The sequence below is a fragment of the Ochotona curzoniae genome, unplaced genomic scaffold (genome assembly GCF_017591425.1).
Source record: "Ochotona curzoniae isolate NIBS_2020 unplaced genomic scaffold, NIBS_Ocur_1.0 contig_1, whole genome shotgun sequence".
Taxonomy (NCBI): Eukaryota; Metazoa; Chordata; class Mammalia; order Lagomorpha; family Ochotonidae; genus Ochotona; species Ochotona curzoniae.
This window is the reverse complement of record NW_024464918.1, coordinates 5341584-5366555: the sequence shown is the minus strand read 5'-3', so window position 1 is coordinate 5366555 and position 24972 is coordinate 5341584. Positions and strand designations below refer to the sequence as shown.

Sequence of the window (24972 nt, the reverse complement as noted above, 5' to 3'; positions counted from 1 at the left end):
TTATGGAGGAAAAAAAGATGACGAGTTTGAGACTTTTGTGCTTTTTACAGATCCTTATTATCACTCAGCTGTATTCTACACACACAAGACCTGGCATTGACTACTGTTTATCAGAGAACCCGCTTTCTGCTTGCCTTTACATTTTGTGGTACTCACCAGGCACGGGAACCAGTGGAGCTTTAAGAACCAAGAGCTGTTGCCACCACACTTAGCTACATATAAAATCTCTCTCCCTGTCCAGGTTAGGGACATTTACTGTGGCCAGTGACATTTTTCCAAGACTGTTTATTGCCTGCTTGTGAGAGTGTCTCTGAGATAATAAGAGATAAAACTTGAAGAGTAATTATACTTTATGAGGACATAATGCCCTTCAGGTTTAATTTCACACGATGCTAAATCAATGCTCACATTCACTTCTTTTCTGTCTGTGCTCAAGTGAAAGGACACAATATTAGAGTTCCCTATAATCAGCCGAGAATTTGGTGCCACGCAAATGGTAAAAATTGACTTCTAACCCCTTCTCTGATTCTGCAAAAACAACACAACATAAGTGGCAAGAGATTTCAACAATACTCATCAGCAGATTCCAGAGAAGGCTGGATAATAGGAAAGAAAATAAAGGGAACACAATGTCTACTAACCATCTCTTGGAAGAAAATAGTGCTGCACCAGCTTTATGACCAAAGTCCCACTGAACTATCAGATGCCTTTCTGCTTTCACTTCCATGGCATTTTTTGGGTCAAAACTGTCTTCTCCAGGATTTCATCTTAGATAATACCCTCCATAGTCTCTGAGACTAAAAAGAAGTAGAGGCTAATGGAATATACGTATGTAGGCATTGGCAGGTTGCCAGAGTCAACTAAAGTATCATTCTCTTTTAGCAAACGCATCAGCTGGCAGACCTGGGGATGTGAAGGCATCTGGATGCGAGAAGAGGAGAATGATTGTTTCTCGTTTGGATCCAATGCCTTTTGCCTTGCTTTTATTGATAGGGAGATCAGTGCTTCTTTTTGATTGGAAAAATATTGTGTTCCTTGAATGAAAAGTGTTTCTTCTGTGTCTGCCCTATATTGTTCCCATGGGCTTTCAGGATTGAAACAGTCATAGGTATAAACAAATTCATCTTGTTTTATTAGTTTTAGTTAATATAATAATTATGTACATATCTGTGGCATACGGTATGACATTTCAATACATGTATAAAACATGTATCATCAAATTAGGACAGTTACTATGTCCATCACCTCAAGCATTTAATGTTTTTCTGTGTTGGGAACATTCAAAATCCTATCTTCTGGCTAATTTAAAATATAAACTATTGTTACTCACATTCTTCTACACCCGATAGCTACCTCTGTCTGTGTCCTCTCTTAGTCATGTTCTGTTAACTCCTGTTCTACTCTTGACTTCTATGAAATCAACTTTTTAAAATAAATTTATCTTGTCTATTCATGAGTCTGCGTGTGAGGGAATGCTTGTGCATGTGTATGTTTTCCTAGGGTTTTTTGAGACAGAATATTCTCATCTACCCTATAATTGATATAATATATCTCTTTCTGTTAACAGACTCAGGATAGCACATAGAGAATATTTCCTGTTCCGTGGTGGTGGGGTATGTACAGGCAGTTGTGCATTGATTCTGTTTGTGTTATTTCTGCACTGCACAAAGAGAGTAGGGAAATGAAGCCGTCCTGTTCATTGCTCAATGTTACTTAGTTCTTGATTAGGAAAGAAGGACTGAAGGAAGCTGCTGCAATAGCAGCCACAGCAGCAGTGTAATTGGAGCTCCAAGACTTTTTCCTAGTAAGTGAATTTTTTTACATTCTTTCATCCGACATATTTGAATAGTCTACTTAATTAGCATTTATTGTTGCTGAAATTTCTTGTCCAGAAGTAACATTTTAGGACCTGCAGTGTTGAAGAAAGACAATTTAATGGGTGATAATCTTCTATAGAATTTTCAAATTGATTTCTTGGTAGTAAATTGTCCCTCAATCGTAGCGCCTTCTCCAATCCCATTAGACACCAAGACTGCATTCATAACCGTTAAAATGCTATCTCCAGTTTCCTGTTGTTTGAAACAGGTCATAACTTCAGGCACAAACATTTAAAGAACATCTCTACTTTCACAATTTCATTAGAGTGCTGGGACAGTCAACTTCTACTATTGAGGTTTATAGAGCCTTGCAGTTCATGATGGAAATTATTTGGCTCTACTCATCCCAAGAGGAGAGATAACCTTTCTTTTTGTACACAAAGTTGTTTGATGGAAATTCCACTCTGCCTGAGTCTTATTTATTGGACTGATGTGTGACTAGGACAATATAGAAACTCTCTAGAACCTGTTTACAATTTTGCCTGCCCTCGTCTTTCCCTAACACCACTCTGGGAATAGAGCAAGCTTATTGCCAAGGAAACAGGATGACTATAGAGTTTTGTTTGCTCCAATTTCAACAGGCTTCTTTAGCTCTCTAAAAGACAGTACTTGAGTATATTACTCAAAAGGATATTTAGAAAATCTGAAATAAAACCAAAACAAAACTATTTGAAGTTTGTGGCAGTTTATATGCTTTTGGGATTGAGTAGTTTATGAAGAGACCTATTTAAAACTTCATTATTGAATTGATGGGGATGGTGTGGTCTTTCAATGGTCTTTTTCCCTGGACATTTTCTAATAGTATTAGGTCTGAAAAGTGATCTCTCTTTTGGAACCCTCTTGGTTTTGCTAATGAGCAAAGAGATGCTTGTGTGTTGTAATTTATAAAGTTGTTTTTATCCTACTTAAGAGCTTTTTGTGTACCAAGCAAGAGGCTTTGGAAACATTATCCATTTTAATCCTCAATTCTGGCTGCTGATGTGACCAGGGTAGTTGGGATCATGTCCTGTTTAACAAACGAGTAACAGGCTCAGAAAACTTGACCTGTGTCACACAACAGATTGGTGGCCAGCTTGAATTGAGACCGTTCATTTAGTGAAGATTTATTTTCTAATGAATTTGTTGAATGAAGAAAAAAAGTATGATCTCATTCCTCAAAAACTCAGGTGTGTGTGTGTACACAACCTGAAGACAACCTTTGAAATAAACATTGGCTTCAGCAGAGCCTCTTTATTCTTTTTGATCTATATCCAAGTCCCAATGATATGTTTGATGTCCTTCATCACATGTTCTGAAGCACACGTAGCCTCATCCCAAACTTTCTCTTTTGTAAGCCATACCGATAGCTTTCTCTTCCTGAATCTCTTTCAGAGATTAGTATCATTGATTCCTTCATTCAGAATAGCACCTATTCTTGGACACAAAACCACAGCATCAGGTTCTTGTTTGTGGGACTTAACACTCTTGTGGAGAAGGGATCACTGGAAGGCACTGAGCTTGGATTTAAAAGATGGGCTAAATCCTAATTTTTAAATCAATATTTACAGCAATTGGTTATATTTAAATTGTCCTGTACGGAGTCTTAAAGATTGATTTAATTGGTAACATTTAAAATTAAAGAGGTTACAGACACTTGGCCTAGAAGATGCTTACATCTCTTCAGAGAACTTGGTTTAGAGGACTGGCTGTAGTCCTTGACTCCAGCTTCATGCTAATAGAGACCAACGGGAGGCAGAAGTGTTTGCTCAAACAATTGCATTCCTGCACTGGATCCACAGCACTTTGTCTCCTGCCCCTGCCCAGAGCCATTGTAGGCACTGAGGAACTGAATCAACAGATGGAAACACTCTCCCTGCATCTGAAACAGATAATTTTTTAAAAATTGGATTCCCCAGATTCCATATAGAAAACAACCTGGATTGCTGATGTCTCAGGGGTGATCAGTCTGAAGGTGTAAGTGAAGAGAGCACTCTCAGTCACCTCTACATCAACTCTGCTTCTCATACTCAGCCAGCTACACTCATTTCCATGATCTGCTGATTCCTAGAAAAACCTTTGAAACCCCTGGAGTAACTTGTCTGCAAAGTCCCTTTGCACTCTGACATAGCTGTTATTGTCTGATTTCCCATGGTACCTTTGTGGCCTCTCCCCACAGGCGGGAAGTACCTGGATTAAAGCAGGCAGCCAAGGAGTATTTGCATAGCCCCAGAGGAGGCTGTACATCACAGGTTGACGGCGCATTCAGTACCTGGACAGCTACCAAATGGCCTTTAGGCCAGACCTGCATATATAGGCCCTACTGGCGACTTCAAGAGATTCAATAAAGTTAGTGAAAACAGGAAAACCAATAAAATTAGAAACTATAATAATAAAAAAAGAAAAAAAATTATCTCTACAGGGAGCCAAATGAATCAATCAGAAATGAAAAAGGAAAGAATTGTTATGCGAATTATTTGTATTCTCAAAGTTGGTTTTTGGAACTCTTGATATATTTACTCCAAGTGGAAACTTACACGCAAAATCAGCAGCAAAAGTAACAACATCACCTCTTTGTAGCATTTGTAATTGTAGGCCTATTTTGTATCTGTCATTTAATTTAACCAGTTGTACAGGTGGGAAAGCGAGACACAACCGGATTAAGTGTCACCCAGATGTTACGATGCTTGCAGCTCCCTTCTCAGCTTGCCTGTCTGAGGATTGGTAGAGCTCTCTGAGGCTCACACAGAGTCAGGGATCAAGCAGAATGTCTTCTCACTGACGCTTGTTGTCTGGGTGAGTTTTTCAACATTTAAAGGAAATTGTCATCGTGCTCAACTCAGCCGTATCAGAGCGTCAAGGGCCAGTGACCAAAGTGTTTCACTGAACATTCCTGACGTGGAACTAGATGATACCCCCTACCCCCCACCCCAAAGACAGCTGGTAAATAAGAAAAATTCCAGATTTGAGATGGATGATTTGGGATTTGATTCCTATAGTAAATCTGATTAAAGAATATCATTTGGTTTAGAAAACAGTCTGTCAGGACAAATTCTATCTTGTAAACTATTTTTTTTAACTGAATTCTGTAATGTTAGAAGAAATGTGTCACACTAGATCAGATATATTTGAAAAAGGTCTCTGATTCTTGTTTCTCATTTTCTCATGTTTATATTTAAATATAATGGAGAAACTCACAGGGCAGAGCAGACGTTTACCTGGACAGTTCACAAGAATCCAAACTGGATTTGAGGTCTTCCTGGACCCCACGTTGCACTCTGCCAACCTGAGGCATGAGTCTCTCACACTCTGAGAACAGTGTCCTCTGAAAGGATGGAACTCACAAACCATCCGTTTGTAACAAGCTGCCTCCTGGATGTTGAACACAGTAATTCATTGTTTATGAATGACTGTCCTGCACATGTGTGGACCCAAGGAACCAGCCACTTTGACACGAGCCCTTTTGTCTATGTCTCTGTGAAGTCGCTATGTCTCTAACCCTCATAGTTTTCCCTTTTCTGAAACTGAAAAAATTATCTCAGGGAGACAAAAAATAGGGGTAAGAACAGTATAGCAGAAAGCTGAAGGGATGGCTTGTGGCCACCTGCTGGCTGTTGGGGAACTTTGCAGTGACTCAATCAGTTCTATCATCTGTGAAATGGAAAACAACGATAATACTTCCCTCATAGTGTTGTTACAGGGTTCAACAATCAATGTATTTGAAGTATTAAGGGGCACATATTTGGGTATTAGGGTAGATATTGTTAAATGACTCAACCTGTATCTTGAGCCCTTTTGCATGCCAGGCACCAATCCAAAAGTTAAGCATATTCTGAGTCATTTAATACTTACAATATAGAAGACAATATAGAAAACACAAGAGATTACATGGTTCCATGGAGAAAACTGAAGACATTTCTAGAAAGCTTAATGATTTGTGCAGGTCACATAATGGCTAAGTACTGGAGCCCAGATCTGAAAGCAGGCAGCAGACTTGGAACCCGTGTGCTTAACTGCTGTACTGTAAAGAGATGCAAACAAGCTTCTGCCCTTCTCTTCCCAGTCCAGGATTGGATGGGTTCCTTGTTCTGTTTCCTTGTGAGGATGAGAAAGAGCTTGAGCTCATGTGTTGGCTGCCTGATGACTCACAGCCAAAGCCAGGGGAGTTGACTCTTAACCAAGCCATCAATTCACAGCATTTCCTTGGACAACAGCCTTTTCAGAGAAGGGAAATGCATAGCTAGCTAGCTGGAGAGGGATGCCAGGTGCTTCTTGTCAGCTTGCTGGTACTTGCTCTCCCTGGTGCTGGCTCCACAACTAGATGCTAAGCTACTGGAGGGGGAAACCCATGCTTATCTTACTGTTCATTTCCTGCAACACTCATGAGTGTTGAACACGCTCTATAGGTCCAGTAAACATCAGTGAGTCAGTGAATTGAATCCACTTGGTTTGTAAATTGGTACCAACAGTCCATCCGGTTAATTCTGGATTTTTCTGGTAATCAAGGTTTCTAGGTTCTTTTGGTACCAAGTCTGAACTCTAGGGCTTCCTAATTCCTGGGATGAACAGTTGAATATATTAATCATTAATAATGAAACCATCACACTGTTTCTCTTGTGTCTATAAGGAAAGCTCTTTGTTGTGGAGAGCTTCTATTTATAATCTATGATTTCTCATCAAGAGAATTGGGGGGGTAAAAGGAAAATTGAATATTTTTCATTGTAGATTGTGTAACTGACCTCTTGTTGTTTTTTAATGGTTGTGAAACCGTAGAAAGTCCTAACAGAACCACATATACCTAGAAAGAAAAATAAGAGTAAATGTATCTATAGTGCAGATCCATAGGGAAAATCATTGAAGAGGATGGAAGCCTTAACGCCACAGTCAGGAAGGTTCCTTTTCTATCTGTGCCATGCAGAAAATGATGACCTTGCAGTGGGAAGATAAGACTGGTAATTAAGGAAAAGTTATTGTGCTAAAACTGCTCTTTTCTTTCCACTGGTATTTCATTCTGGAAATGGAAACGGGGCATTAAATAAAGAATGCTGCCACATTTCAGGGACTTAAAAACTCTCAAAACTAGAATGTGTGTGCTCTGTTAAAGAATTCGGTCTTTCAACAAGGAAAGATATTTAGCTGCATTCTGAGGATTAAGATAAACTTCTGATCTTTCTATTCTTTATTTTAAGGGAAAACATCAAAACTTCGACAGAATTTAAAAGTGTAAAAAATATCCCATTCAGTTTTCTTTGGACAGTATTTGTCACAATCTATTGAAACCTTAGAAAGTAAAACTATCATTCATGCTCCTTTTTTTGGCTTACTAGGGTAGCTCCAGTTTCTAGTTTTTATACTAATATAATCATTAATAGCTCTCAAAAGTGTTCTGGCTTAAATGGAAAGTTATTCCCTACCTATAGCCCCATGATGACTCTGTGAAGCAGCTGACCTAGAAAAGGACTTGCACATAAGCACAAGGAAGTTATTGCAGAATGATATATATAAACCATAACACAAAAAAGCACAGGCATGCCCACTAGAAGGGTGACCAAATGAGATGCAGAATATTCACCCCAAGGAGCACTTTTTTCCGCTGTTGATAAAACAGATTTGCATCCATTGCTAGGGATAAATCTGTATATATTTTGATGGAAAACAGTTTTCAGAATATTTTTCAATATGATGCTGTTTAGAATACCTTATAACATATGAATTAATTTAAATTTTTTTTAGGTGGCCATACGAATGAATATGAAAGATAGGAAAATGGAAGGATATTCCCCAACCAGTAACGAAAGTTAAGATGGGTAAAAAGGAAGGGTTAAGATTTGATGTGGTGTTTAGAATGACTTTTACTGTAATACTGAAATATTTTCTCCAAGGACAGTATAACCACATATGGCTTAGGGAATTGAACATTTATCTTAAACATTTTAAATTTATATGATATAAATATGATATATGATATAAAATGCTTCAGAAGCAATGTTTCTCTTCTCATTACTGCATGGAGGCAACTGGGGCTCCAAGAAATGCATATGTTTTCCAGAAGCATATTATATACAGGGAACAGAAGTTGGGACCCCATGGATCTCTTGACACCCACTTTCTTATTCACCAGCTGCATGATGTTCTCCTGCATGTTTTAGGAAAAATCTTCAGTTGTTCAGAGATTTGGAAATGAATGGCTAAGACACAAACTGTACTGTGCTCATCAAATTTTACTTCCTTTAAATCCCAATGTAAAGAGTAATGACCAGGGCCACTGAGCTCATCAGTATGGCACAGACTTGCAGCCGCCTGGTGAACTCTCTGGAGCCTTCTGTCTGGTTTGGTTTGGTCTTAATTCTCCAGCATGTGTTAATGTGATGTGGACCTTCAAGTGGTTGTTAATGGCTTGGCAACGTCGCAAGTATGCAGTGAGTGGGGTTTTGCTGGTATGTATATATCTATTCTGCAATTATCGCGAGGTCGCTCTCTTTGTTTTGTGTCAGTGTCTGTCTTGGGTAAGAGATGTGCCCTTGGCCTTTTCTCTCCTGGCAGTTTTTTAAGCCCCAGTGAAATCTGTTAATGTGTAGGCAGCTGGAAGCAGCTAACACATTATTCTTCCCTGGAGTATTTGCATGTTAACAGAGATCAGGGCCTGAAGTTAAATTTGATGATGCTTTAAAGGTGGAAGCTTAGACATTCACCAGCAGGTTAGTATTTGTCAACAGGCTTTTTACTGTGTGTGTGTTTTTTTTAAACCCTCTTCTTTTTCCTGAAATTATACCAAATGGGTACACTTGGTATTAATTATTAGCACACATCCTTGTGGTAATTGCCCTCCATGCTGTTGAATTTGGAATCCAGCACTTTAGGTGAATAAAAAAATGGATCCCTAATACAAATTATGAAGTAAAGATTGCATTTATTTCCAGTAAATAGACATGCAGAGACTGGCAGCCCAAGTTGGGAGGGTCCCACTGCAGGAGACAGAACTGGAATTGAACCCAGGCTGTCTGACTTCAGAGCCTCCGCTCTTTACTACCCTGCCGTATTGCCTGTGCATAATTATGACTATGTTATCATTATGACTATACAAAATGTAATTTCATACAATGGAATATATGTAAGATAATTATATGCAATTAGCTGTGTGGGTGCTCATTTGCATATTTTGGTTTCAGGAAAAGGAAGACAAAAGCACTTTCTCAGAGGGTTGTTAGTAGAATTCCAGGAAGTAGATGGGTTTGATAAAGTTTATAAAGCACTTATACCCTATTAACCACCTTACTTCTCCCTTATCTCAGTACTTTGCCCCCATGTATGGAAGATGAATGCAACCCCCAGATCTTAACATTCATTTGTGGAGGTCACACGTCACTTGCAGAGTAACTGATGGGCCTGGAAGGGGCACCTGGCTGTAATTCAGCTGGAGAATTCCACTGTAAAAGGTGACAGCTTAGCCCCGGTGACAGGTGATGGACAGTGTAACCCTGGAGAGCATAGAAGCTGTGCTCATTCCCGTCTCTGTGCACTTAATTTATGACTGGGACTTGGCCCTTTCTTTGGTTTTACAGGAAAGCCTTGCAGCAGAATGCCTGAGCTTATCATGATCTGTGGGAAAGGCTCTTCTCATCCTTCTCTTCTCCTCACTCAAGGACACCTGGAGCTCCTCCAGACCCAGGAGCGGGAAGCAGTTCTAGAGATCCGCAGCTCTGATTACCATTCACTAAACCAACATTCACTTTGTTGTCTTCTTTCAGTGTGCAAACACACTTCCCCAATTGCCTTTACAAGAATACTATCTAATCCTCTCACTTATTTATCTTCCGATTTACTCTACAAATATTTAAAAATAGAGACCCAAATACCATTGTCTTCATTCCACGGGGGAAAAGCATATAAGGGGGCAGTCAGTGGCAGTAGATACGCTGCAGACCTAAAGCAACATTTGAATTGGGTGAAGCACTAAGAAAATTGAAAACTACATTTGTGATTGGAGCCAAGTCCATGTTGTTCCTGGTGGTGGAAGATTTTAGATTGGAACATTCAAGATTATAATTTCCTAATGAGAAGCACTGCAAAATCTTTCTTTGTTCTAGTTGCTTTGTTTCCTCTTAGCACAACATTTTGAGAGGTACTCCAGAAAAATCGATTATTCTGTCTCTTAGGAGTTTGCCCTATGTTTTGAAAACTCTGAGAATTTTCGCACCTAGTAAAGATGTCTGTTTAACTTTGTTTAACCCAATATTCTCCAATCTCTTTTTATCAGAGAGCCCTTACCTCACGGTGGAGAAAAAGTGCCCTGAGAAACCAGTTTCAGAGATGGGATTGTGCCCAGAGAGTACGTTGAAAAGATTGCTTTTTGAGGATTAGGGCCCTGTTCAAAATAGGCAGTAAACAGTGTTCATGGCAATCTTATACCAGAGAACTTAACTGAAGTTGTTAAGTTTCTTGATTTAGTAGTTCACAGCCACAGTATTTGTCCCCTATACTGGAAGGCGCATACCAGTTCTGTATCATAAAGGCATTTTAAGACATGCATGGTAAATAGAAGTGCACACATTTATTTTGGTGAAAAACAATTTTGATTTCCATACAAATGAGGGGGCTTGAGAATTCACAGACAATATTTATGGTTCTAATAAAAAGAAAAATTGTTGTATGGATTTCAGAAAAATAACTGACCAAAATAAATATCTTTTCATTTTAAATTCCATGAATTGTTATAAGTACTTATGTAATATCCCCCACCCCCCAAAAAATTCATCTGCTTCTTGTTTCACATGTTGTGGTACAGCAGGTTAAGTGTTACTGATGATCCTGTATGAAGTGCTAACTGGAGTCCCAGCTGCTCCATTTCCAAGCCAGTGCCCTGCTGGTGACTTTGGAAAGGCAGAGGCTGGCCCACAGGCATCCGCCTCTGCCACTCACTCACACTGGAGACCAGGATGGAATTCCTCGCTCCATGCTTTGTCTTGGAACTACTTTATTTAATTCATTCCCATTTTCTCTTTAGCTTTAACACCATCCCACTTTTGAGAGAGGACATTAACCTAAATTGCAGTAACATCACTCCTTGGGGTCGGCATGGCTGGGGTGTAGCTTCTGAGGCATTCCAGAATGAGCCACATTCCACAGTGCTCAATACAGCCATTGCTTCCACAGTATGATTCCTACCATCTAACAAAAGAAGGCTTTGGAAACTCAGAGAAGATGAGACCTGATTTATGCAGGTAAAACCAGGGTAAGATTGACCTGGAATACCAAGAAATAAGAATAAATGAAGTAAATTATGTAATTAAAGCTAAGCAGTTAACTGAAAGATCTGGAGCTAGATCGTTAGGTCAGGTTAGAGTTAACACCTTGACCTTGGGTGCTATGTCCAGATGTGTCTGGATATGTTTACTTATGTCAGGTAATTCTAATTGATTCCACTGATGTGGTCACCACACTCAGAGCAATAGCATCGATGGTTTCCAGAAACACCCCCTTATCTTTGGAACCTGGTGGCCTTAACTTGCTTTACGGGGCAGTTCTGGTACTCAGAGAAGTTGAGTGATGTGTGCATGGTCACCCAGCTACCACAGAGCATGGCGGGAGCCACATCCTAGCCCCCATATCTCCCTTGAATTGTGCTCCCTTGTTCCACAGACCTCCTCAGGCAGAGCACCTCCTTTTCACCTACCTCTTCTGAGCATCTGATACATTTTAGGAAATTTTGGATAGGGGTGGGTGGGGTGAGATGTCATTTGAAATGTTTATAGTGAGGTTGGGAAACTGCTTTATGTATCAGATTATCTATCCAGTGTTTATTGTCATGACAAGCAAGTTAGTATTTCTCTCCATTTTGTTCCACTTTACAGTTGTGTAAATTAAGACCAGATAGATGAAGTCACTGGCTTGGTGGGACACAGCCGTTCCCTTAGGACAACTAGCATTCCTGCCAGGCTCTCAAGCTCCAGAGTCTGTTCTGCTTCACCTCGGCAGGTGAATTTTGGACCAGAAACACCTCTTTGAGTCGCTGTTTTTCTCATCCGAGAATGTTAGTGGAAAGAAATGAGGTGCCGACTGTACACGTGGCTTACAGACTTGAAAGCATGATAAACATGAGAATGACCTTCCTTATGAAGAGCCAGAGAGGGCATGGTTTTCCCAAGTTTTCATTCTCCATTATTTGCATAAAGATTATGCAACTTGCATTGTGGAAAGTTGGCCAGGGAGCATTTTCTCCCACAGTAGCCCTGAGCCAGTCAGGATATGAGCTGGGGTGGAAGTTTTGTGGGATAAGCAATCTGCAGCTCCCTTAGAGAATTCTCTCAATTTGCAAGTAGAAACATTGCAGTTGGCAAAACGGAGCTGCAGGGATAACATTAGTCTTTCAGGTGGAGCCTTTGTCTCTGCAAAGGGCTTTGTAATTGGGAACTCCTGCCCCCTTCCTGTGCTACCCGCACCCTTCCCTTCACACACACACACACACACACACACACACACACACACACACACTTGCATCTCTTTCTGCCATCCCTGATTCCTTCCTGTCCTGGTATGCCCCACTGAGTTCCCACATAGAGCCCCTATCCCTTCTTACTCCTTTGCTCCCTGACTTGTTCCTAGGAAGCCTCTTAAGTCAGCACCTGGAGTGACTCACACCAGCCATAACCCATTTCTGGGCTCTGAGCAGGGAGAGAGTGGGGTCATCCTTGAAGGACACTAAGCTTCAGGCAATGAGTTGCTTTAATATAAATGGTAGTTGCCATTCCCATCCTCTGTCCCTCTCACCTTTTCTTCCCCAAAGTCCAACTCTTTGCTTGTCCATTTCTTTGCATCCAATCTTTCTGCTAGTTCCTCCAGCCTTCCTGTGGGCCAGTCACACTTCTGGATCTGCTGTATCAGGCAGGAGGGAGCTTTGTCATTCATTTTTCCCAGAGAAGGATTAGGAAACTGAGACTCTAGACGCTGTCTCAGCTGCTTGTTGAATAGCAATTTAGGCTCTCACTGAGCACCCATTTCATCTCTTTGGCTCCATTCAATCATAGTGGAGCTCATTTCAAGGAACTAAGACTTCCTATTAGCAACTTCATCCTGCTTAAAGAACAGAGTCTGTTCTCTGCCATGACAGCAGCTCTGAGAGATTTCTCTTGAGGGAGTTAAAAACCACATAATTATTTTAAAAAAAAGTATCAATTTGGATGATCCTGGCTTTCTTTTTGGGCTCCTGGAATGCTGCCTGGCATGCGTATTACCAAAACCAGACTGAAGGCTCTCAGTGTGGGATTTTATTGGTAAGTGTTTCTGGAAGCCCCTAAAACTGAAAATGAACAGGAAAAGTTGCTCCTTTAAGTCCTCCAAGGATGCATCAGTTATATCCAACAGCTTTCAGCTCTGTTTCAGACAGTATTCTGGAATAATGGAATGATCTGAGACATCAACCTTCCCTTCTTCCTTTTTAATTTTTTCCCTCTATGATTTTTCATTGATACATCCTTCCCTATCCATCTGTTTTATTTATGAAAGACCAAAATGTCTTTCAGTGAAGAGTAGGGGGAATGGATTTTATAGAGGGAAATTGAGGGGCTGCTGCAGTTGGGCAGCCCACACTAATCCTTATCTTTAAAGAGGCTCAAGACATACTTTCCTTGGGGCAGGAGTAAATGAGCTAACACAGAAAAGAACCCAGGTTAACTGATGTGTTTGTACATTGGTAATTCAGTTTCTGTCTATGTCTAAAGAACAGAGTAGCAGCACCCAGTATAGCAGCCTAGTGACTGAAGTCCTTGCCGTGCATGCACTGGGATCCCCTAGGGTAACCAGTTCATGTCCTGGCTGCTCCACTTCCCTTCCAGCTCCCTGCTTGTGGCCTGAGAAAGCAGTAGAGGACAGCTCAAAGCCTTGGGGCCCTGCACCTGTATTGGAGACCTGGAAGAAGTTCCTGGCTCCTGGATTTGGATCATCTCAAGCTCTAGCCATTGTGGCCACTTGAGAAGTGAAACAGAGGATGGAAGATTTTTCTCCGTATCTCCTTCTCTCTGAAATCCAACTTTCCAATAATAATAATAAAACAAATAAATCTTTATAAAAATAACAGAGTAACAACAGCAATGGTTATAGGTTGTGTTTGGAGGATTAAAATAGATTCTTGTTTCAAGTGCTATCCAAGAGCCCATGCAAATATAGTTGAACATCCCTAACCCAAAAACCTGAAGTACTCCAAAATCTGGTATGACACCAAAGATTGAAAATTTCATACTATGAAACTTATGTTCAAGCACAAAATATTGCCTAGAATAATCTTTAGGCCACGCATATATGAACACAAATGAATTTTATATTTAGACTTGAGTTCCATCTCCAGTACATATTTTCAGTGGATGTGAGGACTTATGGATTATCATGCCTTTCACACTTGAGTGGTAGAGAAGGTGCACCTGTAGGGGAAGGCTATTAATCAGAGATTTCTCTGGACTTTCCCAATCAATTCCTAATCCCATAGATTCAATGCCAACCACCTCTCTGGCCCTCCTTGCCCAAAACCAAACTAATATTTGCAACCACCTTACTCTAGTGGGATCCACTGCTGATTTTGCTGCCACAGAGCGTATGTCTAAAAGCTTCAGGTGAGTCAGCTTTTCCTGCCATTGCCTCTTTTGATCATCCTATAGGAGCTTGGGTTTTACTTCATATGCCTATGGTTGGGAAAAATAATCCCCTGACTAGTCATAGTGCTCCCTGACCAAAGATGTCCAATGTCTACCTGAATGGCAATGTCTAAGTTTGTCCTGTGTTGCCCCAGAATGCTATACTCTTTTCATGCTGGTAATCAACTTTCCCGGCCTTCATTCACCAGAACCCACCTTCCTCTCTTCCCCACTGTGTACTACTGAGAATGAATTCCAATTATGAAGGCTTCGTTGCAGAGCAGGGAGACCAGAAGCCAGTGAGGGACATGATGCATAGTCCATTCCAAAGAGAGGCAACAATTAATAGAAAGGACAGTATAATGGAAACCTAGAAAAGGAAGATTTGATAACAAGAGAGAAGTGGAGATTCATCCAAACTGTTGAAAGTGTAAGGAGTTAGAAAAAAAGAAAACCAACCCACAACCATGATTTGTCGTGATGACTTCCTAGAGAAGAGATTCAGTTATGAGTGGATGGAAGGAAACAACCATCACAGCTCACTAATGCGCATCTAATGCTATTAGGTTAAGTACTACACATGCAATTGCTCAGGGATGAAAATTATTAATCGTGCACATGATGCTCACTGTATGCCTCGGGTATTCTAGTCCTGCTTAGAAAGTGGAATAATTAGCTGAATTAGCTGATAACTACACTATTAATTATGCCAAGATTTGCTTTGAGAAGGGTTCAAAGGCCATATGGGTAGAATGGTATAGGGGTATCTGTGTGTTCCTTTCATGTCGTGCTCTGAGCAGTGCAAATGAAATGTCAGGTCAGCCACCACAGGCTCCATAGACTGAGGTTCTGTCACACCCCTTCCGTGAGAAGGAAAACAGAAGTGCTGATGTGGTAAGCCTACACAAGATCAGGGGCCACCTGTTGCAATGCATGCACATGTTGGCCTAGTAGAGGTGAAAGGTGTACTTGAGTGCAGTTCTTGATGCATTTTTAAACTGGGTCTTTCAGGACAAATATTCTTTTCCCTCATCTCTATCATCCTTGGTCATGCAATACAAATTCTGCATTCCTTGTTCCCATTGACACCAACAAGATCATCTCACATGCATAATAAGAAGAGACGCTGAGCAAACTCATAACTTTTGACATCTGGATTTTCCACAGAGCGGATCCTGACAGACTCTTTGTAGAACATCTAACTTTTATCTTGCCAGGGACTGAGACAGGGCAGGAAGAACCCCAACACCACCTTCCTGGGGTCTGAAAGTTGTTTGCTGGTGCTGTCTGGTAGAGCCTTCTGCAATGATACAATTCTCCCTTTGGAACCAGCGGTCCTGATTGTTTCTGGAACGCCTCAAATGGGACTGGTGTGACTGGGGAGCAGAAGTTTGTGTAATGCTTGTTAGTTGGCACCTGCAGAAGCACACTCTTAGGTAGTTAGAAGTGAAAGCGGATCTGAGGCGATAGTCTGGCTTTGCCTCCTTCCCTTCGCAGCCCAAGGGGGCTCAGCGCGTGCCGTTTCATCTTGGAAAGTTTCCCTCCCCTACCAATCAAGAGCTTCATTCACTCCAAATGAGTAAAAATCTGCCTGGAATTACTTAAGGAGGTGAAAGATGAACATATTAACAGGCTATAGATAACAAGAAAGTCCTTTAAAAATGAATGTGGTGACTGCGAAATGCTGCCAAATCAATTTGTGCAAAATAACGGAAGACAAGGATGAGCTGTGGCTGACAGAGAGCAATTAAGTTTTGTGATTTTGCCTTGAATTATTAATTTCAAGAAGGGTTGCCTCTCTCTTAAATCTACATCTTCGCCCTCCGAATGTCAGCCAGAAAGCACTCCGTGGGTGAGCCTGTCTTGACGTGCTGTGCAGCCATCTCTCGTGGCTTCTTTGGTTTCTTTTCTCGTGTGCTTAGCTCTTGCTCTGAGCCAAGATGCCTTTCTCTTCCTTTGCACACTCACTGCAAATTGCTCATACAAAGAAGTTCTAGTGAAATAAGGGCAAACATGTACCAGGTTGAAAGCATTTACATCATATGCCATGGGCTGGTCTCTTTTACAAACCATCCCTGTACTGCCATGATGTGTGTGTGTGTGTGTGTGTGTGTGTGTGTGTGTGTGTGTGTGTGTGTGTGTGTGTGTACATGCACACCCGTGTGCATTTATGCATATGTGCTAAGCAAAAGGCAACTTCTAAGTGTGGGAACCTGAACTAGGGGATGTGTGTTTCCCTCCAGGTACAGGTAAAGCGCCTGGTCAGCCCATTGGCTGCACTCATAATGCTGCTGGCATCTTTGATCTCAGGGTTAAGTGTTGGATGAGAGATTTTGAATCAAGAAGGATTTCTTTGTTCAGAGATTATCCACCCTGGGAACCCAGAAATACATATGCATCTGAAGAGGTTCAGGAGCAGGCGCCATCAGCAAGCCTCAGGGTCAGCAGTAGGTGAGTGGGAAGAGCACAGATGGCCTGAGTGGCTCAGAGGGGCTTGGCTTGGTGTCACTGTCTCTCGGTGCTGTTGTCCCTTAGGATAACATGATGGCCCTATGGAACTGTTTTTTAGCAACTGAATGGTTGTCACTTTGGTTGTTTGAGATTTTAGCCTTCTTGGGAGAAACCCTTATCACCTCTCCACATGTACTTCCTGGCGTGTTAAATTCAACTTAGTTATTCTATGAGGTGGTGTGGTTTAGTGGAAAGTGCTTTGGGCTCAGGAAGATTGAGGTTTTAAATCCCGTTTCGGTCACCTGTTGGCTGTTTGGTTTGAACAGTGTCATAACGTCTTCGATCCTGTTTCCTGTTTCCCCAGGAGAAACTGGGCTAATGCTGCTCTGTGGGTTTGTGGTGAGGTTGATTCGTGGGGATCGTGGAGTCCCCAGGACAACAGCGTACATGTGGTGGGGTGGCTGCCATCGTGCTGCCAGCAGACAGATATAGATAGCACCAAGATGCAGGAGGGCAGTTTCCAGTTTGCAGCTAGTCCCAGAAACAATATGAAAGCTTTCTTTAAGAATCCATCCTTCAGAAGTGCTTCCCTCCTGCCTGCCCTTTTCTTTGTCCCTCTTTCTTCAGTTTAGGTCAGGGAAAATGTCATTCATTCATTTATTCATTTGTATGACCAATAAAAATCTCTGGTGCTACTAAACACTAGAAACATCCATAGGTGCTGGGAGATATATATATATATATATATATATATATATATATATATATATATAGCAGTAGTCAGAATACTTCTATTACTAATACTTCTATTGTAATGAAGAGATACATACAGATGCTATACGACAATTAATGCCCAAGTGGAAAGGTAAGTTAGGGTAAAATAATATGCCAGATGATGATGCAAGCCTATTAGGTATTAACAGTAAATATCTCATTTTTGGCATCTCCTGTGCACAGACGGAGCAAGGGGTAGGTGAACTCCCTGTTTATGAAGATCATGAGTGTTCTCCTTTAAGTGAGGAGAACAAAGGGCATAAAGAAGCTGTGCTGTGGATCTAACCTAAGAGGTGGACCTGATTTAAATAAGACAAAGAGGAGGAGAGAGGCAGGGATGTGATAGGGAGAGGACAAGAAGTAAGAGGGAGAGATGGGCATGTGAGTGATGGCAGACAGAGGAAGCCCAGAGTTTCTCCTTGGATGGAGTTCTGTGCTTCCTCATAAAGCCTTGGGGAAAATGTGCTCGCGGATGCTCCTGCAGTTAGTGTTTGGCTTATATGGACCCAGGACTTATGAATCTGACCTCTGGGTGAGGAAAAACCTGGCTCCAGAAGCCAATATTTCCATGCTCTTTGTTTGAAATAATCCAAACAACAATAATCAATACGAACAAATGTGAAAGTCCATTTCACTTTCCTCTAAATTTTGTTCTCCAAAAATGACTTGTATTAGAACTGAACTGTGTAGCCTGTCCGTTTACCTGTGCATCCTGTTTACAAATAAACTGTGGATTTTTTTTTTGTCCTTTTAAAGGAGAGATCTGATACCAAACCCCTACATCGTCCTGATATATACACACAAAATAACGACTAGAATATTCTTCTACCAATGCTGTATCCTTAAACCACAATTCTGCACAAAAACCTCCCTCCTGCCTTCAGCATCAGGTTCTAACTTTTCTCCACAGGCTTAGCACTTGCCTGCTGTTCTCTGAAAAGAAATTATTTCTTCAGTGGGTATGGACAGGCAAGATTATGTCATTGCCTCAACCCATCCTTCAGGACCTATCACCTGAAATGGAGTGTGGATAAGGACATAGAAATTAAATAATTCACCTTTTGATGTACCTTGAAAGGGAGAGGAGCTGAGTGATATGTTGCCATGGAAACCAGGTCCTATTTACCAGGAGCCTGCGATCCTTTGGCCTTTGGGGCTGTGGTTCTCAGCCTTGGCTGAGCCTTGGAATCTCTGGGCTATCTAAATAGTGACTCCTGGGCCCCACCTGTAATCACTAGGATTTCATTACTGTGTAAGGCAGCCTGTGCGGCTGAAGGTAGAAAGGTACTGTTGTAGGACTGCTCTCCCTGTTCTGATAAATTAGTCATGATCAGGAGCATCAAGACTCATCATAAATGAATTCAGGACGTTGCTTTATTGTAATACTGATAGAGAATTCTGCTGGAGAAGGAGCCTACTCCTATGGCCATCTTTTCAAAAACAATCCCTCATCCAACCCCATTTCTTTCCTTCTCCTATTCAACCCATTTCCTTGTGGGGAAAAGCAACATGTGTAGAAGTCTAGGGACCTTGCTGGTCCCTGTTCTGGGAATACTGCCAACCTCACAGAGCACCTGTGTGGATGCCAGCCTTCAAGCAGTCTGGGGGTCATACCCCCACTTCTCCAACTTCCAGGCAGTTGCCAACCTTTGCCTTTCCTCCTTGGATTGCATTCAACAGGCAGATTTACGAGGTAGGGAATGGATGAGGGGTGGCTGGAGTCCAGACTTACTGTAATCACAGTGAGGAATGAGCAAAGTATGCCCAAGGGAGCATCCAGCACTTCCTGAACTTATTACTGGTGATATCGTTAATGGTGCTGACTTAGGGACCTTATGTGCTTTTCTGCCTTCTTCTTCACTCAGCTTGTCCAGAATCTATGGCTAATGATAGGTTTAAGCAGCCAGGGCTGAGAGTGCCAATCTTCCCTTTGTTCATCCTGTGCATTGATCAGTAGTCACATTTGCAGCTTTCTTCCTGTGTGTGTGGGTTGTGAGTCCTCAGGTTGAGAAGTGCTGAGGCAGGAGATAAAGGGGGAGTCCCAGTTGGGGGTTGGCAGAAGCACAGATTCTGTCATTTGCTTTGTTTTTCATTTAATAGAAATGCAATCAGGTATATATATATTTTTTTACTTCTTTGGAATAAGACAGCCCCCTTGGCCATTTTTTCCAGGGAAAACTTTCCTGATCTCCAGGGCTGATGTGCAATTCCCTTAGATAGTCTGGTAGTCATCCCTGCAGCAGATACAAGCTAGTTTTATTCCATATTGTTCCCACTGATTTACCTATCCCTATGCCCATTACACATCCATTCTGAAGGCAGACCATTTTCAGTAGCTTGCATAGTGCTTGACATGCTGCAATGAAAACCTGCACATGCACGCACGCAAGGAAGTGGAGTACTTGTCAACAGCCACAATCCTCCTAACCAAACTATATGCACTGAACTCATGAAATCCTTTCATTTTGAAATGCATGACCTTGGGCTTGACAAGTCCCCTTGCTAATCCTTGTCTCCTTCATTTCTGGAATAAAGCTGGAGATAGAATGTTGCTGTGTGATAATACATGATTGTGTGCACCCAGTGTCAGCATTGCGCTGCCCATGGACTGCCCGTGGGCCGACACTCAACGTTAGTTACCATGCCATCAGCACTGATGGCTCCATCATGAGCTGTGTGATATATTAATTTTAGCATCATCTGCTAATAGGTTACCATCATGAGCTGTGTGATATATTAATTTTAGCATCATCTGCTAATAGGTTAATCAATCAACCAGGATACATGGCCAAAGTAACTATACTCTATTTGAGCTTGATATCAACTCTGAGTTTAAAACAATGTGAGCAGGTGTTTTTTTTATAGAGCTGGTGTTGATATACTATTAGCATGTTCCGGATGTGACCAATTGAGATGAGGGGTGTCATCTCTGGACGAGGGAATCTGTTGAGTGGTAAATTGTAGTCAAGACAACTTGGACTGCACTTTGAAGAACTCCTTTGATAAGAGGGGGCAGCAGTGAATGAGTTGACTTCAAAATGTTCATGGAAAAGGAAATTCTGTAAAAAGTGAAGCATGTGCAAAAATGTGCAGTTTTTCTAAAGTGCACATTCTCCATGAACTTTTTGAGTACTCCTCACAAGCACGGGCTTCAGAAATGTTGGCAACAACAACAAAAAGTTCGCGAACTTCTTGAAGACTCTTCCTTACAGGAATGATCTGCAGCCCACTGTGCGGTTACCAATTCACAGTGAATTTGCACACTTTTGTAGGAGCCGAGATCTGTGAGTTAACTCCAAGATCGTCTCTCCTATACATTATGGGATCAAAATTTAAAATCTGCAAAGGAGAGGGCTTCAACTGCATTCCATTGTAGGAAAACCAAGTAGTAGGTGTGTCTTTCCATCCCTCAATCAGTTTGCAGTGACATTTGGACCGCTTTGCTTTCCTTTCTCTTCTTTTATGCTAAATTTCCAAAGTATAATGTGCTATATAGATAGCTAGATAGAGATCTTTCAATCGAGAACCAATTTCCAACAGCAATACCACCTGTGAACAGCAGCCTTTTGATGAACAGATCAAGTTCTGGAGACTGTATTAAGAAGTGAACACTAACATACTTTCATTGAGAAGTCAGGGCTTTCCCATGTCCTACCTACTCTGCGGTGAAATGAAGGTCTTCCAAGTGAGGCAGTGATGAACACTGCGGATGTGGGCAAGTCATCTTTCATTGCTGTGTTATTTTGCTTAGAGCTCCAACCGCAACATTATGTCTTAAAACTTGTCAAATTGTGCACAGTACACTGACTTCCGAGGAGAATAATGGCTTCTCCAAAAAATATTTAAAAAATCAGACATTTCTGGTGGAAGGAGGCATTATACCTCAAAACCCCTGCAGATAAATGATAATTAAGAATGACATTTACTCAACAGAGTGGGCAGGAAACAACATTGTATATCAGCTATGTGTTTAATGGTTGCAGTTTCATGCCTCTAAACACAACTAGTAAAAGGCCAGGCCAACAGCCTTTAGGAGGTTAGTATAGATTTTATCTTGGGAAGGCAACTCTAAAGATGTATCTTTCTGTTTCCTGAGAACTTTTTTTTTGCAAATAAGAACAAAATAGTTTCCTAGTTGTGGGAAAATATTACAGAAACAGCTGTCTTCCCTTTGGGAGATATAGAACAAAATCAACAGGAGTTGCACATTGATTGTACACATGGAGTGTGTTCCCTGCAGCACAGAATTTTTTGAGACCCAAGAAGGCTGCTGCTGCCTCATCTCATGTTACAGAGAAGGGTTTGTCTGTGCTTATAGAACAGAGTTGTGCGGGGAGGTAGGCTGGGAGTTATCCAGGGAGGGACACTGAAGGAGGGACTTACAAGCTCAGAGCTCCTTACTGACCTCACCACTACTAATCTTGGCCTTGCTCTGAAACCCTGCAACTGACTGGTCATTTCATGGACGAGGTATCAGCAGGTGTAGTGATTTCTCCAAGATCTCACAGCCCATTAATGGCAGATCCAATGCCAAGAAGGGGAAACTGCTGATTGTAAAGATAACCAAAATAAATGATGACATTTCCTCTATGCAACATCTGGATCATGGGGGAGGCATGGAGAATCATCAGAACTCTATCATAAGATTATTGGTTATCAGGCTTCTTTATGGATTGGAAGACATTTTGACAGTATTGGAAAACCCCTTCTGGTGACTGATCCGTTATAGGATTGAGTGCCCCATGGAGTACACAGACCTCCTGGGATGGAAGGAAGGGATATGCATTGCAACCTATATGGGTTTGCTGGCCCCAGGCTGCATTGTCCCCATGAATAATCTCTGATCAGAGAATAGTAATTAAGACGTGGCAATGCCCACTTAGTAAATTAGCTAAATTGGCAAAACTCAATTTAAACAGCAATTTTATCTCCAGTGATAAAATTATAACAGCACCCTTCACTTAATGAGCCAGACACTTAATAATTCAAACATCCTTAGAGAAAAAAAAATCAAACCACACCTCTCCATCACAAGTGGGTTTCCCACAGCTCTGCTGCTGCTGCTCTTCCACAGGTACTCCAAGGCTCTGTGGGATCGGCATGATCTCTGGTGAACAGAGGAAGAGGTGAGATGTCCTTTCTAACAAGCTTTGTACACAGCCATGTCCACTTGTTTACCAACTGCAGCTGCTATCATGCTACAGTGAAAGGAAGAGCTGTTGTGAGTGCAGGAACCTTATGGTCCTCACAACCTATGTATTTATGGTCTGGCTCTTTAAGAGTCATGGATGTGGCAAAGAGTGCTGCACCTGAGATTTGGATGGCACCCTGGATCCATCACCCCCTGACTGTGTGGTCTTGAATGGATACTTCCCACTTCCCTGACCTGTGGTTTCCTTAAATGTGCAATGGAGATCAGCTAGAGTCTGTCTGCTGACAAGGTGAAAATTCTCGGAGTGGAGCCATGTTTATCTGTTCATGGCAAGACAGAGCTGATAATACTGATAACAATAATGATGGACAGAATGTGTGGTTGTATACTTAGCATGGACCTATCCTGACCTCCTTATATGCATCCAATCATGTAATACCCACAGCAACCCAATGAGATAGGTATTATAATTTTCTATTTTTGCAATTAGAGAGAAGAGTCTTTATCATTCCCTATCCCTTTTTTAAAAAACTCTTACTTATTCACCTTCGTTCTGTAATAATTCTGCCCGGTAGCATCTCTTCTACTGGATGGAAACTGTCCAAGGGCGACATTCTGATGTGCCTTAGTACACCCTGCAGGCGTTGGAGCAGTGACAGCTACCCCACTTGGTCACCAATCTCAATGAGATCGAATGTTCCTTCTCTCTCGCAGATAGTGAGTCTCGCTGTCTCCATTCTGCCAGCTGTTTCTCACTTCTCTGCTTTCATATCTTCTCCTGCCCTTGATGGTATAATGGGGAAAGAGCAGACCATGGACTTAACCTTTACGTGTAGCAAGAGTAAACACTCAGCAGATGAAAATCTTTAGACTCTGGGAGCTGTGAAGTTTTACAACAGATACAGCCATTCACTCTAACCTCAGATGTGGCCATTCTAGCTAACAGCCACCTGATTCCCTGGCTCTGGGGGTTATGCCTACAGGGCAAAGTGCTCCCAGCACCTCCATAGCTTCTAGTTGAGAAATATTGACAGTGGACCCCAGACAGCTACCAACTCTAAAAATATCTGTTAGTTTCTCTCTTTCATGAAAATAATTGTATTCTTTATGTTCTTCCATATCCAAATATTTGTTTGCTTATAAAATTAGTACGATGTTTAAAGTTCTTATCAGGAGCTCATCTCTCATTAACATTGCTGAAGGGCGTGAAATAAGAGGGAGTTTCTCCCTTTCGTTTTCACCTCCTGTCTATTTTGCCTAGAGTAAGCACTTGGCTCATCCTAACTCACATAGCCCTCACCACAATCCTGTAGGGTAGACACCGTCTTTTCGCAATTTAAAGATAGGAAAGTGGAGACTCTGAGCATCTAAATGATTGCTTGAGATTACCTTGCTAAGAAATGTCAGAATGATCCTTTATTCTTTACTTTCAAACTCAAACACTCCACTTTTTCTTAAGCATTTTCTATTTTTAAAAAATTTTTGTTTGGCATGCAGAGACAGAGAAATGGAGAACTCCCATCAACTACTTCACTCTGCAAATGCCTGCAACAGCTAAAGCTTGGCTAGAGTAAAGCCAAAAGTTCCTCTGGGTCTTTTGTATGAATGTCAGGGGCCCAGTTGCTTGAGCCATCATCCCTGTTTCCTAGGGTCTGCATTGGTATTGGCAGAAAACTGGAGCTAAGAGTTCGAGCTAGAAATTCAAACCAGGTATTCCCATGGGGAACAGAAGCAGCTGAAATCCTAGGCCAAGCTCCCACCCCAGAGTTTTCTAACAATGTTTTTCAGAGTCCAAGGGATGAATATGGGGGAGGAGGAGTATTAGGTGGGTCCCAGAATCCCCAGTCCTTCACTAGACCAGCACCTATACCGCTGTTTTCCTTATCAGTATCTTAAGTGCTAGAAACAGAACTGTGGGGTTAGGGGCGGAAGGCAGAGAAGGGGACAGCATGGTGGCATATCAGGCTAGTCCTTTGCCTCTTGTGCTTACAACCCAAACAGGCACTGATTCTTATCCCGACTGTTCCAACTTCCAGTTCCAATCTAGCTCTCTACTTATTACCTGGGAAAGTAGTGAATGGCTCAAGTCCTTGGGTATCTGCACCCGTGTGGGAGACTT

General features: G+C 41.6%; 1 protein-coding gene and 1 long non-coding RNA gene across 2 annotated transcripts in view; both read left to right on the top strand.

The window, feature by feature from the left end:
• DOCK2 (dedicator of cytokinesis 2) overlaps positions 1 to 24972 on the top strand; it is a 387891-nt gene that overhangs the window by 234063 nt on the left and 128856 nt on the right. The window lies entirely within an intron of this gene.
• On the top strand, positions 19829 to 23762 carry LOC121158376. The gene is made up of 2 exons (XR_005884187.1): positions 19829 to 20411; positions 20464 to 23762. It is a non-coding gene; the product is annotated as an uncharacterized LOC121158376 (long non-coding RNA).